This window comes from Aythya fuligula, chromosome 1 (genome assembly GCF_009819795.1).
Source record: "Aythya fuligula isolate bAytFul2 chromosome 1, bAytFul2.pri, whole genome shotgun sequence".
NCBI lineage: Eukaryota > Metazoa > Chordata > Aves > Anseriformes > Anatidae > Aythya > Aythya fuligula.
Genome location: NC_045559.1, coordinates 90,638,801 through 90,657,444, shown reverse-complemented (window position 1 = coordinate 90,657,444; position 18,644 = coordinate 90,638,801).

Sequence of the window (18,644 nt, the reverse complement as noted above, 5' to 3'; positions counted from 1 at the left end):
GAAGTGTTACAGTCCTTCTAAAATGATGAAGCCAAACCTGGATACCACTGAATTATATCTCACAGGTTGAAGAATAGACCATCACTCAGGGTATAGAAGGTGACTAGGACTCTGTCCACATGTAAAAATTTAAGTCATTATATGATACCCGGATGAGGTGAAACAGCCATAAATGATGTACGACTTTGTCAAAATGGGTCTGACAAATAGTCTCCTTCCCTAAAGCGGGAAGATGTGATTTTGTTTGTTTCTTTCTTTCGGAGGGGTTTCTAATCTACAATGTATGAATTATAAAATTAATGCAAAGTTGAAAAAGATTTAATAGCTACAGGCACACACTCGTTGACAAAAATCTAAGAAGCTGAGTTTAGATCTGCAGTACATACACATCACTGGGCATTCTTTTCTTTCAGTTCAATCTCAAAAGGAGTGTGAATTGTAACTGTGAGGTCATCTTTCAAAGCTGAAGATGCCTACAGAAAAAGTTACCAACATTATCGTGTTCTGATCAAATAATAATAATAACAATCTAACTCAAGATTGTTATTATTATTATGATTGTTGATTTCAATACCAATGAAAAGGAAGAGGAAGAGGAAAAGGAAAGGGGAAGGATACATGGAGCAAGGTGGCTGGGGAATAACTGATGTCCTAGAGCAAAGCAGACACAGATATATGAAAGCTTGAAGAACTGGAGAACAACTGTCCTAGACAATTGTCATTTCCAATTCAGCCCCTCTAAAAGATTCTGCATATAAAGAGTTGCTTATCAATTCCTATTTTCGTTAGACACAGTTGTGCTACTCATACAATCTAATTTCAGCTCTTCAAAGTGAGTATCTGGTCATAGCTAGTTATTTAGGTTCCCTCTACAGTAAGTGAAGAAAATGAGGTACTCTGAGAGGATTTTTCTTTTTCACGTTTTTCTAGGATAGTTAGCTAAGATAGAATTAATTGCTCTCTGGAGCAATTGATCTTCATTTTATCTCTATTGACCACAGACAAAGTCTAAACATTTACGTTTAATGAGATGCTTCATTTTTGATGGTTAAAATTGGATAGGAAAACTCCCACTTGTTATGCCTGAGAAAGTAATCTTTGATCATGAGCCCCAGTTTAATAGGTGGGAATTTTAGGAGTTTTCAGTGCAGTGTACGTTAAAAGATAGCACCTTTATCCCCTTCTCCCTGCCACTCTTATTATCCTCAAGAGTATGTTGAAAAACATTAAAATACTGAAGCACACATTAGATAGGGAATGCAGATTCAGATTCTGATGTCTCTCTAGCACTATTAAACTTCAGGATGGCACCAACAAGCACAGAGCAGCAACTAGCAGCTTGGATCAGCTTCCTTTTGACAAGGAACTGTAAAGAGGACTTCTCTGAGGAGAATGCACCAATGTACCAAGAAATCAGTGTGATCATAACTAAGGATGGCACAGGTAACAACCCTGCAGTTTTAAGAGGTTGCATCTCTAGCTACATCAGAAGGAATAGGTGAGACTTGAAATAAATACTGAAATAAAGTAGAATAAAGTATAAGTACAACATAAAATGGAGATAAAGAGAATGCAGTTAGTCTTCTTATGCAGTGGGACACCTGAAACTAAAAGTTGAGTTCCCAAGACAGGACAGGACAAAATTAAATGGACTTACAACCTCACAAATGGTGATGTATTGAGTGAAATGAGAACTCAAGGATCCTCTTAAGGCCCTGGGTCATTAAGAAGCTAATTAGATTGCATTAATTATCATGTGTGTTCAAAATCCTGTTAAATTAAGGGAAATTGCTACTTGAAGTGATTTTTAATACTAGAAGGGAAAAGGAAAAAGGAGGGAACACTGCTTGTTAGACGCTCTAGAAAGACCAGATGCTATGTAAATCATAGCATCATTTAGGTTTGAAAAGACCTCTAAGATCATTAAGTCCAACCATTAACCTAGCACTGTTAAGCCTACCACTAAACCATGTCAATAAGTCCTACTTCTGCACGTCTTTTGAATATCTCCAGGGATGTTGACTCAACCACTTCCCTGGGCAGCCTGCTCCAATGCTTCACAACCCTGTCAGTGAAGAAATTTCTCCTAATACCCAACCTAAACCTCCCCTGGTGCAACTTGAACCATTTCCTCTTGTCCTATCACTTGTTGCTTGGGAGAGGAGAGCAACCCCCAATCCGCTACAGCCTCCTTTGAGGTAGTTGTAGAGTGATAAGGTCTCCCCTGACCCTCTTTTTCTCTAGGCTAAATAAACCCAGTTCCCTCAACTACTCCATGTAAGACTTGTTCTTTAGACCCTTCTCCAGCTTCATTGCCCTTCTTTGGACATGCTCTAGCACCTCAAAGTCCTTCATGTAGTGAGGTTCCCAGGAGTGAACAGTATTCAAGGTGTGGCCTCACCAGAGCCGAGTACAGATTGCACAGATCTTTCCACTATACTTTGCTGACTAGGAAGATTCCAGTAAGATAGGGCTCTGTAGGCTCTGAGTAGCTGTTAAACAATGCATACAAGGTTTAATTTACATCCAGTTGTGTAGGAAGGTCACCAGTTGTGAAAACCAGTGAAATTAAAATGGGTGAATATTTTTTATCTTAAGTTTAATCATCCTCTGACTCTCCCACCCAGAACTCTCCCTGATGACTTTACTCAAAAAAAAAAAAAAAAAAAAAAAAAAATTTTTTATATTCTCAGGAGTCTAGTAAAGTTGAAGGACATTTTAAAAATAACTCACACAGTAGGCAGACCTTTAGCCTCTAACATTGCTTTATTAAATCACAAAACGATATATTCAGATAACATTAAGGTTCTGACCTTGGATGCACAAAAGTAAGGAAATTCAGAGGAAAGTTTGAACCTCTCTCTGTATCTAACATCAGCCTTTTGCCTACTGTTTGCATTGAGGGCTTATGGCACCTACTATAGCTACGAAAGATCTCCTGGTGGTTTGGTGACCCTTTCACAATTTGTAGGCACAATAGATTAAGGATATGACTTTAAACTGGACATGAGTTATCTTGTGCTTCAAGGTTGAATTCAGATCTTTAGCCAAGTTTGGAGACTTTTTGAGTTCAAATGTTCCTGTGTTTTAAAGGCTTCAAGACAAAGCAAAGAAAGACCCCTGATCGACAGCATGCTGTGGTGGTTAATGTAGAAATACAAAGTCTTTATAACCAAGCTGTATGAAGATTGAAAAAGTCTCCTCTTGCCTGAGAATCAGCAGGAGAAATTTCAGGACACAAGAAGGGATTTTTCCTTAGGTTGCAAAAGATTCCAAAACTGGGGTTTAATATAAAATCATGGTTTAATCAACCGTTCCATTATTCCCTAATGAACTAAATTGAAAAAGTCTCAATTAGATATATTTTCCTTCCAACATTTCATTGGAGGAGGATTATGAAGGAGTTAATTTCATAATTTACAAACAAAACAAAAAAAAAGACAATAATAATTATTATCCCTCATTTAAGAATGTAATTCAAAATGCTATCGCTAAGCATGCCATTACAGTGCATACATAATTTCTTTTACAAAATTATGTTTATGCTAAGTAAAATTTTAAATTATAAATGAAAAAGAAGAAAAACACCTTGAACAGCTATTTCCTAAAATAGAAAGCAATACAGAGCAACATAGGATAACAGCATATTCAGCAAGCTGTATGAATGGGAGAATAACACTTTATTTCCTATGACTCTGTATTCCCAATACCTTTGTGTTCCTCACACTCTAAGTCCATCCACCACAGGCACCTCTGTTTCATTCAATCTTTCAACACTGCTTGAGCTCCCACCACGCTGCGCTCAGCTCCCTCTGATCCTCACCTTTCTCCATGGGTCTCTCCAGAGGCCAAGGGACAGAGCATGGGGTGATGAGTGCATGGTGAGCTTCATGGGCCACCTCCTGGCTGTGGGACCCAAGGCTGCGTATGGGACACAGGCTCCGTATGCCCCCTAGCCAATGTATCTTGCAGGCCTTTGTGGCCTCTGCCTATATGACAAATTTGATTGAAATTTAACAAGAGGTGACAGATTGAGAGTGGGAGGATGGCTGACTGACACATACACAGTGATCCACCAATCTTCTCTTCCTTAGCAAACCAGATATTTAAGGTTTCTGAAAGAGGAAATCACACCCTGACTTGAGCTCCACACTACTTTGCTCTGCATTACTTAACTCTACATTACTTACCAAGTCGTATGAGTACTCAGCAGGTGCCACCTTCTCTTTAAAAGTGTGTTCACATCTGGGGGCCTTCCATCTCTCCCAGGCCTGACATTACCCCACACCTACATGTGCAATAAGCTGCACATCTCACTAGGTGAAGTACCTTTGTTTCCCACATAGTCCCCTCAGGGTAAACTGTGGAAAACTGCCCAGTGCTACAGACCACACCAGTGGAGACATTGGGAAAACCATATACAGTGATGAAAATAAGAGTTGCAACATTTTAAAGGGCTCTGCTTTAATCCCCGTTCATTTCCTAAATGATGCTGTTCTCATTAGTTCCACGTAATAACTACTTCTTAACTGTATTGTTGATTACCAATGTTAGACAGGTGTCACAGACTTTGTTCTAATTTTTTAACACAGTGTAATGTATTAAAAGGAAACAAAGCAAAACAAAGCTAAAAATAAAAATTAAAAATTAAAAAAAAAAAAAAAAGGAAAAACAACAAAAACAACAACAATTTAGGGATTCTAGATAAAGAAAAAAATATTGCATTTTCAGCCTAACAGCTTTAATAATTTCTTCTTAGCTACAACAGGAAATGTTAGGTGATAGGGTTGTATCTGTACATTTAATTTAGGCTCTTGCATGTAGGTACTTCAAGATTTCAATTTTATGCTGTGTACCATCTCAGGTCTGTCTGAGACATTCGGAAATGTGTTTCTAATTGCTTTCTTCATGCAAAAGAGATGCCTTGGATTACCAACAGCAGACCTATTAATCATTAATCTAAGTGCAGCTAGTCTTCTGCATATAATATTTATAAGTGTTTATATACCTCTGGCTAATGCGCACAATCAATGACTGCTTGACAGGGCACACTAGAGAGTTATCAAATGCCTAAATCTTTCCAGGAGATTGAGTCTGTAGTTGACCTTTATTCTAGATTACATTTGTGATAAAAGGATTTTTAAAACAAAATTATTTTTTAAAACATCTACTTTCACAGGGAAATAAAAAACTCACTTACTACATATTTCATGTAGATCTGGGTGATTTTTTATTGCTGCCTTTCTGATCTTTCAAATCATCATCAGCTTCTTAATGAGAAAATATGATTTCTCTCTTGTCTTTGTAGTTTCAGAAGGTATCACCATGAAATAAGCCTTATGCGAAGTGTGAAATGTGTGGCGGAAATCCAATTACTATATTAGTTTAATTGTGACTCCCCACACCCTATGAAACCAAGTAGGAGTCTAATCAATTTGAAAATATTCGCATTTTACATAGTTCTGGTTGTTGGAAAAATACTATTTACATTCTAAAGAGTACATTCATAAGCTGCTGGTCAAACATCTAAGCATTCATATATTCCTTTACAGTCAAGCTCAAAAAATTGTTGTAATTCAGCAATAAAAACTACAGAGTCCTCTTTCATTTCAGTTGAGCTTTAATTTTGAGAAACAGAGCTGGTCAAATGATTTATTTTGTTTATTTATTTATTTTGCAAATAAACTGTGTGATGATATGTATCTTTTTTTTTTTCTCTCTGCTTGCAAATCATCTGTGAACCAATGCAAATGCTGTGACTGTATATCTTATTTACCACCATTTCCAGAATCCTATTCCAGTTTTAGAAACATCTGCAACCTCCTTGCTTTGAATATGTATTATTTGTTCTTGCTGGTGTGCAACTGGTTGCATGACAGATACTAAGGTACAAACACTGAATCAATCCATAAATAATTTTGCTTGCAAGAAAAAGGAATGCTCCAACCATTTGCAGAAGACAAAACCTGTGTAAACGGTTATAAATGTGTGGGGAAAAGCTCCAAAACCCAGCTGTTTGGAATTTTCCACATAATACCTACACCTGACCTCTGCTCTCCTTTTTGCTGTGTAAGAGTTGCTCCTCTTCCTACTGGTTTTAAGAAGCATTAAGATCTTTGCTTTACCTCACAGACCTCTGCCATTCAGACAGATTCCCACATTACAGAAAAAAAAAAAAAAAAAAAAAAAAAAAAAAAAAATCACTGAGAAAAAAAAAATGAAAACGATGCTTAACAACAAAAGTTAGCTAAGCAAAATATAAAATGGCAATAATCACCACAGAATCACAGAATTTCTAGGTTGGAAGAGACCTCAAGATCATCAAGTCCAACCTCTGACTTAACACTAACCAGTCCTCCACTAAACCATATCCCTAAGCTCTACATCTAAATGTCTTTTAAAGACTTCCAGGGATGGTGACTCCACCACTTCCCTGGGCAGCCTGTTCCAATGTCTAACAACCCTTTCGGTAAAGAAGTTCTTCCTAACATCCAACCTAAAACTCCCCTGGCACAACTTTAGCCCATTCCCCCTCGTCCTGTCACCAGGCACGTGGGAGAAGAGACCAAAAATTTACTGAATTACTGAAATTACTGAAGCACCAGGCTCTATGCATGACAGAGCTGCAACATTGCTCTGGAAAGCCTTGGACTCATGTTTGTCTGCAGTCACCAGCCACAAATATGAAAAGCAACTTAAGGCTAGGAAGCTGACAAGAGACATCTGTGGGCATCTCATGAACAGAAGGGAAATAAAACATTAGCCAATAACATCCTAGGGTGCATTAGAAAGGGTGTGGTTAGTAGGTCTAGAGAGGCTCTCCTCCCCCTCTACTATGCCCTGGTGGGACTGCATCTGGAGTATTGCATCCAGTTCTGGGCCCCTCAGTTCAAAAAGGACAGGGAACTGCTTGAGAGAGTCCAGTGCAGAGCCATGAGGATGATTAAGGGAGTGGAGCATCTCTCTTATGAGGAAACACTGAGGGAGCTGGGTCTCTAGCTCAGAAAAGAGGAGGCTGAGGGGTGACCCCATTAATGTTTATAAATATGTGAAGGGTGAGTGTCAGGAGGATGAAGCCTGGCTCTTCTCAGTGACACCCAATGACAGGACAAGGGGCAATGGGTGCAAGCTGGAACATAGGAGGTTCTACTTAAATATGAGAAGAAATTTTTTCATGGTGAGGGTGACAGAACACTGGAACAGGCTGCCCAGCGGGGTGTGGAGTCTCCTTCTCTGGAGACATTCAAAACCCAGCTGAACACCTTCCTGTGTGACCTGATCTAGGTGTTCCTGCTCCGGCAGGGGGACTGAATTAGATGATCTTTCAAGGTCCCTTCCAGTCCCTAACATTCTGTGATTCTGTGTGAAACATTTCTGGAGGTTACCAAGCCACAGACAAGAGCTTTGAAATGCTGTACAGTATGCTATGCTTCTGTGATGGATGCTAAATTCACATCAGTGGCATTTGCTGCTGTAACACTTGATTAGGCTTAGACTCTGCTGGATTTCTGCTTCCAGAAGGTTGGGCTTTGGGATTTTTTTTCCTTCTTCCCATGGTCTACCTCAGACAAGGTAGGTAGGTAATTCACTGAATTGATCCTATATGTCTTTTACCATCCAGTGATAGCAAAATTATAATTGCATGAAAAGAGGCTAATGTTCAGCAGCAAGCTGTGCATTTCCTTTTGATCCTAAGGTAACTCATGGCAGTGACAGGTAAAATGACTTTTCAAACATAGACAAAAAAGCCCCTAAGGAAGAAATATGTTGTACAATCGTGAGAGGAAACACAGCCAGGCACTGAGCATGTTTTCTTGAGAACACTGCCTCTCTACTGAGTGTAGACACAAAAGCCTCTCTCAAAGGAGACGTAACCAATGTGTTTTAAACTTTCTGATTCCTCGTGTCAAAACTGGACGAGACTCACAAGGATCCAGGGTCTTAGTGCCAAAGAACTGAAGGTGACAATATGTTTCTCCAAGAGAGTTTGTACTTGTGTGCCCATGGGAATGCAGGCCCAGGCCCAGGCCCAGGCACAGCATAACACCATGCCTTCAGGCCAGTGTGCCACAGGCTCTACAGCGTAAGCAACTGAGAAAGGTGCTCCATGCACGCACCCTTGATCCAGTCAGACAGCTGCACTTTCAAACCCCTAACTAAACACAAAATTAAGCACATCTGTAACTTAAAGATGTAGGTATGGAAATTAACAGTTACCCATCTGCTTGAAGCAAAGGGCCAATTTCAGTTGCCATGAGAGTCCCTTACAGCCCAGCGCCCGTCTCCTCAGCAAGCCCCAGTTTGCACTGAAGTGAAGTCAGTATCAACTGCAGTGTAAACAGAAACTGTTGGCAGGACAGACAGACACAGGATGGCAGACTGTCATAGGACACCCACAACCCACACCCCAGAACAATGTGTTGCTCTAACAGTCAGCACCATGAACTTGGCACATAACCTGGCCCGATGCTGCCAGACATTTTGTCTGCATACGCATGGCTCACAGCTTTGCCCTTGTGGCTATTTCAAGGTATGTGTGCCAAAACACCCAGGCTCATGCCACAGTGTGTAATGTTTTATGTAGTGTTGACTCTTTTAGGAGTACTTCATTTTCTCAGATCGCAAAATGAAACACCTTGTGCCTGTTTTTCCAGTCATGTTGAACACTGCCAGATTTAGTTCATGCTTTGAAGGAAGGAGAAAGTAATACCTCAGAAAAACAAAACTAAAAAACAAAACAAAACTCCACTCTTCCCCCCTAGAAACTACATGTTTCCAGTTTCAAAATATCAAAGCATAATTCTTTTATTCACTGGTTTTCATGTAATGCCCTCATAAAAAACATGTGTTCAGGTTTCTTGCTAAAGGGAGCATTGGGACCTTACAAAAAGCAACAGAGTACATCTTGCCCCCATTTCCCATAAATGCATTCCTTGTAAACTAGTTCAATTTGTTTCAGCTTCAGAATCTCCTATTGTGTTCACCAGCAAAATCTGCACATACACAGATTGAGCTAAATGACAAGAGCCTTTTCCATCAAGATACTCTTTTCTCAGTCTATATACATTTGTTCAGTTTTGTTGCCAGGCACCTATCCACTCTAATGGAACACAATTATGCCCAGAACATTATTTTTGTAATGTTTTAGAAGTACCATTTAGCACAAACCTGCTATCTTTTCCCCACATGCATGCTATTTACAATTTCAGTGGACCATTTCAATGCTCACTTCAGATTTCATCTCTGGAATTAGAAAGAGAGAATATTAATCACTAAACTATTTTGCTTGAACATGGTTTAACATATTTTACAAAAAAAAAAAAAAAAAAAATTGTAACTTTATAATGCTTCTTGAGCAATTAGGTCCATTAGGTATGCTGCTTCCCTAAAGCGAACCTAATTGGGTGGCCATATACAATATTTTATTCAGAAGACATTTTGGAATTTAGCACAGTTAGCATTTATGGAGAAGGGGCCATTGCTTAGTGAATCTTTTAAAATAATTCAAACATACTATTTATTATCTCCTGTAGTCTATGAATGGCTGTTTATGTTTCGCTCAGACTTCAGTAAGGTGACTGCTTTCTGGCCACTGAGCAATTTTTAACATACCCTTCGATAATACTTTCGCAAAAGCTGTTCCCAGCCTGCGTGCATATAGAAAGATTTTCATCAGTGTATATGCAAACATCAAAGTGTAAACATATTTTGAGAGAAAGATGTGCTAAAATTATGTCAAGGGACAGGTGAATATTGCTTCAGGAAGAGTGACTTTTTTGAGACTACTGCCTATAAATTTCATCAAAGCTATGGGTGGAGAACATCCAGAGTGAAAACCAGGCTCTTTTAATTTAGTCTGCATGTTCTGAGGTAGTCATTGAGCTACTGGTAAAGTGCTTTTTCAATTAATTTTGAAGGCAAGGTAGGATTGATACCAGCTCTGCGTTTCCCAGATGCACTATTGAGTCCTCGTTAAATCAAGGACATGACCTTGTCAATCTTAAACTGGATGAAGAAGAACTTGGACAGAGAGTTAACTTACCTGACTATGCTAAAGGGGCTGCAAAGGACTGTGGTGCTGCCTAGTGTGTAAAATGACTCAAAAGAGGAAGGGGAAGGGAGAGAAGAGGAGGAAATCCTGTCATTTGTAGATTAGAGAAGAAAAGAGATCTTTTTATCAGTGGCTATAAATCAGGAGCCCCAGTTTCTAGAAGATGTTTAAACCTATTTGGTTGCTTAGTATGTTGTGTAAAATGCTACAGTGCAAAACAAAGGATAAATGCCTAAAGGATGATTTAATGTATAGTGGTACATTCCCAGCTGCATTTGAGGCATCCACTTCAGGTGATATAAATGATAACCTTGATGGTACTCAAAGATATTTCTGTTCAATTCAGTGGTCGTGCATTCATTTGCACCCACCAAAGATGTGTCTTCAAAGATCCACTTTCAAATACATTTTAACTTTAAAAAAAAAAAAAAAAAAAAAAGTTTAAATTGCAAGCTTTTGTCTCTATTATTCTTGAGCTGCTAAGTTTTGGAATCAAACCAGTACTGAGTATTAAGCTTCTGCCAAGAGTTTGTCTACTGTGCTGAAAAACAAGCTGAGCACACTGAACTCTCCAAAGCATATTCCTTGTATTTTCTGTACACACTAACTAACCGTAACCTCATGATCAAAAATGTTTCCACAAAGATGCTATAAGGTTAGCACAACAAGTAGCAGAAGGCTCTACCTGATTGGCCAAATCACTGCAGATTTCTTCCTGAGAGATTCACAAGTCTGAACGGTATCATGGCTAGATGAACAGTGACAACTGTATGGGGTTTACATAGCAAAGTTTTGGTAGTAGGGGGCTGCAGGGGTGGCTTCTGTGAGCAGAGCCCAGCAGCTGCCCCATGTCAGACCAGAGCCAGCTCCAGCTGGCTCCAATGGGGACTTACTTAATATATATGGATCTGACTCTTAACAGATGCTAGTCTGTACAGTGAGGAGGAAGACACTCTCTTCAAGCTTCTGAACCTGTTGGTTCACCATTGCTACAAACGTTAGCCCCACACCCTGACTTGCAAAAAGATGATACCAGCCAATGACCCCAATTCTCAGAAGGTGTCAACCAGTTATCATTGTTATCCAGTTTATATAGGTGAAAATATTATTTTGCAATATGTATTCTTGTAGAGTCACAAAGATCAAAAGTCAAACTCAGGGTCTTCAGCACCAAAATGCACAGATTTATACCTTGAAAACTCAATAATATTCCCTCAGCTGTAACTAGGCAATAGACTGTTCCCATCAGTGAATCAGCTGCAGCAGGAAGGTTTCATTACATGTACAAGGCACTGCATTTACATTTTGACCCAGTCTAAAGATGGCCGAGGGGGGGTGACAAGTCAGTCAGAAATCCTAATATTTTGGCAGAGTTCTTTCCAGACTCCAAATAGGAAGTATACATCAGTCTAGATTTAAATACAGGAGCTTTTTCATATGTTTTCTATATGGCAATCATTTAATTAGCAGTTGCTTTGCCTCTACACCATCCCCCACTTCTTTTGAAATGTCCTGGCCATACAACATGGTTCAAAGAGCATGCATACCCTCCAGAAAAAATCAGAATGGGCACTGGGCTTTCTGCTCAAAGCTGGCTTGGTGATAGTTTTAGTTCAGCACAGAAAGCCACTTTTCATAATGTTCCCACATCTTCCATTTGAGTTCACACTGGGCTGCAAACTCTGCAAACTGAGGTCAAACCTTCAAACAAGGTCACACTGAACGATGCACCCCTGGGGTGCACCTGGCCTTGCGTAGCTATGAGTGGGGATTGGGTTGATGGACAGTCTAGAGCTAGCCTGAGGTCACAGCCACAAACAGGCATGTAGTGGGGGTCTTGGGTACACAAAAGCAAGTGTTAAACTCTACACATCTGCTCCCTTTGTACCACAATACCCTCTGATGCAGGCATATTTTCATGTAATCCTTTTTCCAAACTTTAATAATAAACAGAAATACAATCAACAGGGTCCATTCAATTCTATGGTTTAAACTGCAGGTGCAAAGTCACAGTCCTGGAAAACCACCCTAAAATCCTGAAAGGGCAAAGCTTTGTGTCACAGATCAGGCTGAGCTCTCTCTGACTGATTGAGGGAAATGGTAGAGTCATAAATGCTTCTCTGTAGCTCACTTCTTTATGGAGGTACACACAATTGTATTCATATTCCTGTCTTTCCTGCTTCCACCACAAAATGTAATGCATACATCTTGTCCCAGTATAAAAGAAAATCCCCAGAACAGCATCACTCTCATCTTTTTTTTTAATCATCTTCTACTCCCCTCCTCAAAGACTTATCAGTTGGGAACTGTGGAATCACATATCCTTACTAGGAGTCCTAATCATTTAGCAATATTTTTAGGGATCTGTTAAAATATGCCTCAAGGTGAGGGGAGAGAAAATGGGAAGCCTGTTTCCCCAGAGCAAATCCATTTTATTGCAAGATTTATGCACACATATCAGCTTTTACAGTCTAATTCAACAGACATAGAAAACAACTGGACCAATAGTGAAAATAAGAATGCTGCATTCAAACCAGCCTGTCACATAACCCTGATGCACATAGTAGAGCCTCTAATTTCAGAGATAAATCATAAGTTGTACACATATAAATCTTTATTTCATCACATCTTATAAGGCAGATAAGCTGAATTCCATATCAATCACTATGTTCTGATCTTCTAAGCCTTTCATCATTTTAACACAGCACTGAAATAATTGTGCCAAATACTGCAATTTCCAATGTTAGTGAAACTAGATAGTTTAGAGTTGTTTTTCTAAAATACTCATCTCCTTTACCAATACGTATCGATGTATAAGATTTGATGTTAAATTACAAAAGGTTCTGCTTAGGTTTATAAAGGTGCTGTGGATATTTTATAACTACAAAGTGTTGAATAAAGTGTCTTAATAAGTGCTTTAGTTGAAGTGAGATACTGTATGTAACCCACAAATACAGTTATGGATATAAATCCTTGAATTTGAACTGTTATGTACTTTGCAGACTGTATTGGCCCAGGCACTGAATAATGGACAGAGAGGCAGTCAGTTCCAGGTCACCAACTGCAAGACAGAGCAGAGGCACTTTGTTGTCTGTTTTGAATGGCAAAGGCCAGATTCAGACATCAGCTGAGCTGAAAACACTTCTTGCCCAATTCTCTTTGCATGCCTTCCCTATTCTGAGTTTCATGAAACAGATGACTTAATTAATTAATACCACCTTCCGGAGCAGGGTGTGTTTTCTCTTGCCTCAGCTGCCTCAGTTCATTAGACTGCCAACAAAGCCTGGAGGAGTTGAGTGACCACTGCAAGATCCCACCTAGGCAGGAGCACAGATCTCAGCAGGAAGTTCTACTGGAAGCCTCCTTCTTCCTGGAAAAGTGTATGTTGACTCATTCCACGTGGGAGCAGTACAACGTCCCTTACAGTCTTGCTCAATTTACTACATTTGCATTCCTCTGCTTCTTACCGCTGGGAATGTCTTAGCTGGTATTTACTGTTTGGGGTTATTTAAATTGGATCCAAATCTTATTTATCTAAGTCTATTAGAATTCCCCTTCTGTTTTTGCACTTTTCCTGAGTTCCAGCTTCAAAGTCATCCTTCTCCCTCCTTGTTTGGTTTGGTCTTTTTCCTTATAGGCCCCATCTCTTGCAAGACCAAATATTTGCATACTTTTTTTTTTTTTTTTAATATATATAAACACAAGCATACAAATTGAGGGTACCTAACCCTAAAATCTTGCAGTCTGGATGCATAAGTACATCCAGGCTCTCTCATTCTCCCTCCCAGCACTGCCTTTTTCAGAAACAATGCTTCCAAGTGCAAAGCTGAAATCCCTGGAGGACCCTGCAAGTGTGCTGTCTCATAACCGACAGTGCATCAGCCCTCTGCACTCACATGTACAGATATTTTAAAAGGACAAACCAGAAAAGGCCAGTGGTGAGGTCAGACAAATGTAGGAAACAAAATATCTTGTTATCTTGAAAAGGGCTTGAATGGTACAGTCATATCTTTTCTTACTTGGCCACATAATGGTAGATTCCCCCTCAGGTGAAAACAAATTGAAAGAAAATGGAAAATGACCTATAATTCCTCTGTTCCTGCAAACATTCCACACCAACCAAAACACACAAACCTAATGGAGTTTATAAGGTGAGGAACTTACTAAAGGTAAAGGCTTATAAAAAGTTAATGAGGATTTCAATCAAATAAGTGACTGCCTTCATCTATACCTTCAACCACACTCACTTTCAAAATATTTAGCTTGAATAAATGTGTGCACATATGTGCATATATATGTATATTTAATTTGTATTCTTAGTGAGAGGGATAGCCTATGCAGACTGAAAAGCTGGATTAAGAGTAGCTCTGATCAGAAGCAAATGCACAACCTTAGCTGATAACCAGTCAAGGAAAGCATGGCTGTGGGACACTGAGAAGTACCTGGGGTTCCCCATTGGAGTAGAAATGACTCCACCCCGAGATTCTGTGGACCCTTTTGAGAGGCAGCCTTTTCCCATTCTGGAATCTGCTTACAGCAGTAAATCCTATACTATTAGAGGCACCTGAAACACAAGGAGCATAGGAAATGCCCTGTTGGGCCAGACCTTCAAGCCCGGTACTCTCCAACAGCAGCAAAGAAGCCACTACTTAACTATTTGTCTCCTTGCACTCCTGAAACATCCACAAATCTTGGACTGAAGACATCAGAGGGACACATCAATGCCTATTTCAATTAGGATCAGTTTGTGGACCCAACTAAATGTCCATGAATTTGTCTAATTCCCTCTTGAGCCTCCTAAAGCAGTTTGCCTCCACAGCATCCTTTTGCTAGAGATTCAGAAATTACTTCTCTGCTGTGTGAAAAGCACCTTCTTTTATCAGATTTAAATCAACTTCAGCTAGTTTCAATGCATACTCCCTGTTCTGGACTTGCACTTGGCAAGGTCTAGTCTAGGTTAGCAGTCTAGAAACAGAGACCTAGATCTCAGTCTTGACCATCTAGGTCTGCTTTTCATAACTAAGTTTTATGATACCTTATCCACTAATTCTTGATGTCAGAAACAACCATCATATTCCCCTCAGCACTTTCGCCAACCTGAGAAATTTTGGCCTTTTTAGTTTCTCTTCATCAAGCAGTTTCTTCATCTTCTTAGTCTGCCCTTCCCAGTATCTTTTCTATATCCACCATGTCATTCTTAAATTGTGGAGAAAAGCACTCAGAAATGCATCAAGGTTTAAAATAGGAGCAAAACAATCCTTTCTATTTTGCTCTAGATACATTCCTAATGATGCCTAACACTGTGCTGACCTTTTTTGTCTGCCTCCACATCTAAGCAATGATTTTAGAGGACTGTCAAGGACAAATCCAAGATCTCTTTCCTGAGCTGAGAATGCCAATTTCAAGCTCAGCATCATGAAAACGTAATTTAGATTACTTATCTCCATCACCTACATTGATCTACAGAGTGAAGCTCATCTGCTGCTCTTGTTGTTGTTGTTGTTGTTGTTTTGGTTTGGTTTTGTTTTTTAAATTCAGCTCTGTGGGAAACACTTTCTGGAGTTCCTCACCCCCAGCACAGAATTTGACTAACCAAAAAATCTTGGTATAATTGGCAGACATGGAGATGTCAGTGCTCATTCTCTTGTCAGTCAACTGAAGTCTGAGCAGCCTGATTTGCCTTCCCTATTCCTTGCAATTTTACTGGCCTTTTTGGAGAAGAACCGGGTGTTGTACTAGTCACACACCTCTGGGATCCTCTCTGCATTCTAGTTTAAATATATCTGTGGCTTTAATTAACAGTATCAGCAGCCCAGCAACATCCCTTGCCAAAGGACATCCTCCACAGTGGCACAGAGAGAAGTTTATATTAGTTGGCTTCTCTCTTGGATGGGCAGCCAGGTAATCTGTTATGTGCCTCTTAACCTTATTAAGATTGTTAGCAGCACACTAAGATCTGGCCTAGATGAGATATATCAGTCTAACTCACTCTCTGAGGAATGGTTCTATTTCACACATACACATGCCTTTCTCAGCCAAAGTGCCAAGAAAACTTTCCTATCTGCAGTCCCCTGGTCACTACACTTAAGCGTTTGCAAGTCTAACTTCTGTGGTTTGCTTTCATTTGTGCAAGAATCCCCAATAAATGTCAGCACATGCTAAAGCCAGTGTATAAAAAGCTTGAAATGGAATTGCTTTGTAGACCTGCAACTTCTTGATTGCCAACCATTACTTTTTAATAGCTCTATCAAGTACCATAAGGGCGATACCTAGAAAATACAGTGCTTGTGTGTAAGAGGTTAGCCAGGAGGAGAGAAGAAATATGGATAACTATAGTCCTTAAATTCTGACTTCAGAGGTATGCAAAGCTTCTGAGCAACTTCTAAGTCAAAACATAATTAAAGACGTGAAGGTCAACTGAAAATGGCATAAAATACAGCATGGGCTTACCAAAAGTAGATTGTACCAGATTAATCTCATACATTTCTTTGACGAGATAACCTACATTCTAGACAAAGGACATGTGATTGATCTCATCTGTCTTAACTTTAGAGAAGTCTGTGATAACACACAGGGAATTATTAGTACAACGGGAAGAGATGGGGATTAGCAGAGAAATTCTGAGGATGAGAAGCTGTCTCAAGTCAGACACAAAGTGCACTTTTTGAAAGGGAAGTTTTATGGCTGAAAGGAGATTATAAATGAGTTCCTCAAGAATCAGCTATGCCCCATTTTGTATAATTTTATATAGCTTTATGAAAGTCACTAATGATCAGGGAAGAAATATTAGCAAAATGCTGATGAAAGAATGACTCAAACTGTTTTCACTGCAGGGAAAAAAATGGACTATAGCAAACACACACAAAAAAGAGAACACTGAAGTCTTGGATAATAAAATGGGAAATCTAGAAGTATAAACTAAGGGATCACAATATTTGGAACAAAGAGAAGAAAAAAATCCCTTACAGACTGAATGCTACTATGTTGAAAATGCCTAAGGAGCAGAAGAACTTGCTTCCACTTGTTCATTTGTAGGAGAGCTGTGTGTCAGGAACATGAGGAGGTTGTGAAAAAAGCAAATGCCATTTTAAACAAGAGCCGTTTCTCTCGAGAGAAAGAAATAGGAAACAATTCTTGCTATTCAGAGAAAGAAATATTCAGATGGAAGAGGTACAAAGAAGAATTACAGATATAACCAAAGAATAAATTTTTGGTGAGAAGTGTAGAAGAGACTTGGAATAGGAAGACTGAAAGGAGAATTATTTTTATACACTAAATTACTTGGACTAAAATCCAAGTTTACCCAAGAACAAATGGTAGAAGTTTTAAATGAGGACACTTGAGTTCAATGAACTCAAGGAATAGATGATTTTTTGATGGGAGTAAGAGGCACATGAAAACTGATTTTAAAATACAGTCTTAAAGTGAAGGGGAACATGTAACACAGTGTTTGCACTAGCTGGGAATTGCACTTACTTAACTATGAAATATTCCTTCCAGTCTTGTATGTTACACCTTTAGAAGAGGCTGAGATCCAAATTTGCAACTTAAAAAGAGTGGTTAGAGGACAAATTTCTCCAGTGCAGAAGCTCATTCCCTGGAAGTTTTTTTGTTTTAATTTTAGCCACAAAAATTTAGTCTGACACAGGCTTGACAATCAGGAGAAGCCCATGACTTTCTCTTGCATTGACCACCCCTTGTCCAAGAAGTGGAGAGAATAGGAAGCAGTGCCATGCTGTGCAGGTCCATGGATGGCTGTGACCTGTGACCGTCACCCACCTCGGTACACATACCCTTAAGTCTGCCAGGAAGGAGAAAACCTATGAGCACAGCGATGGGGTTGGATGTGCATTTGCCTCTGGTAATAGGTTTCCTCCTGTTTTACATTCACAACATCTCTGTGCAGCTGGCAAAGGCAGGCTTGAGGCACAGGCTACAAACATATCTTGTGATAGACTTAATCTAGCTTGTGTAAATCAGAGGAAGTGTGAAGATGTAGCAGCATAGACTCCAGTGGGACTGCGGCAATCTTGACAGGGATCGGGGGTACATGTACTCCAGTTTAATCAACGCCAGCAAAGCATGCTTCCCACGCTGCCATTTTTATAATACACATATCCTCCAAAGCTAATAATCCTTTCTATCCAGAGGATTCCTCATCTAGTTATACACCACAGTTTAATTTGTACTAGATACTGAATGAAAACAAGCAGGGAGCTGAGTGCCAGCCTCTCTGGGTTTCTATATCCTAATATAGACACATTTCATTACTTTTATCCAACTTATCAGGGTCTTTCTCAGTCCACTGATGGTCTCTGTTATTCACATATATGAAACTTGCAGGAGTGATATATTAGATAAAGACTGTTTATGATGGCCCAACTGAGACAGTGTTTAAGTGCTTCCTGGTCAAAGCACTGCAGTAATTCTAGATGCAGAAAGAGTATTTTTTTTCCCAATATGTTTTTTAATCCTCTCTCAATTCTTTAATGACCCAACTGGTTATATAAACCTGGAAAACCATTTCAGCAAACGTCCTTCAGGGAAGTTTAACAGATCTGGGAAGTAGTATTTCACAAAAATCATCACTGTT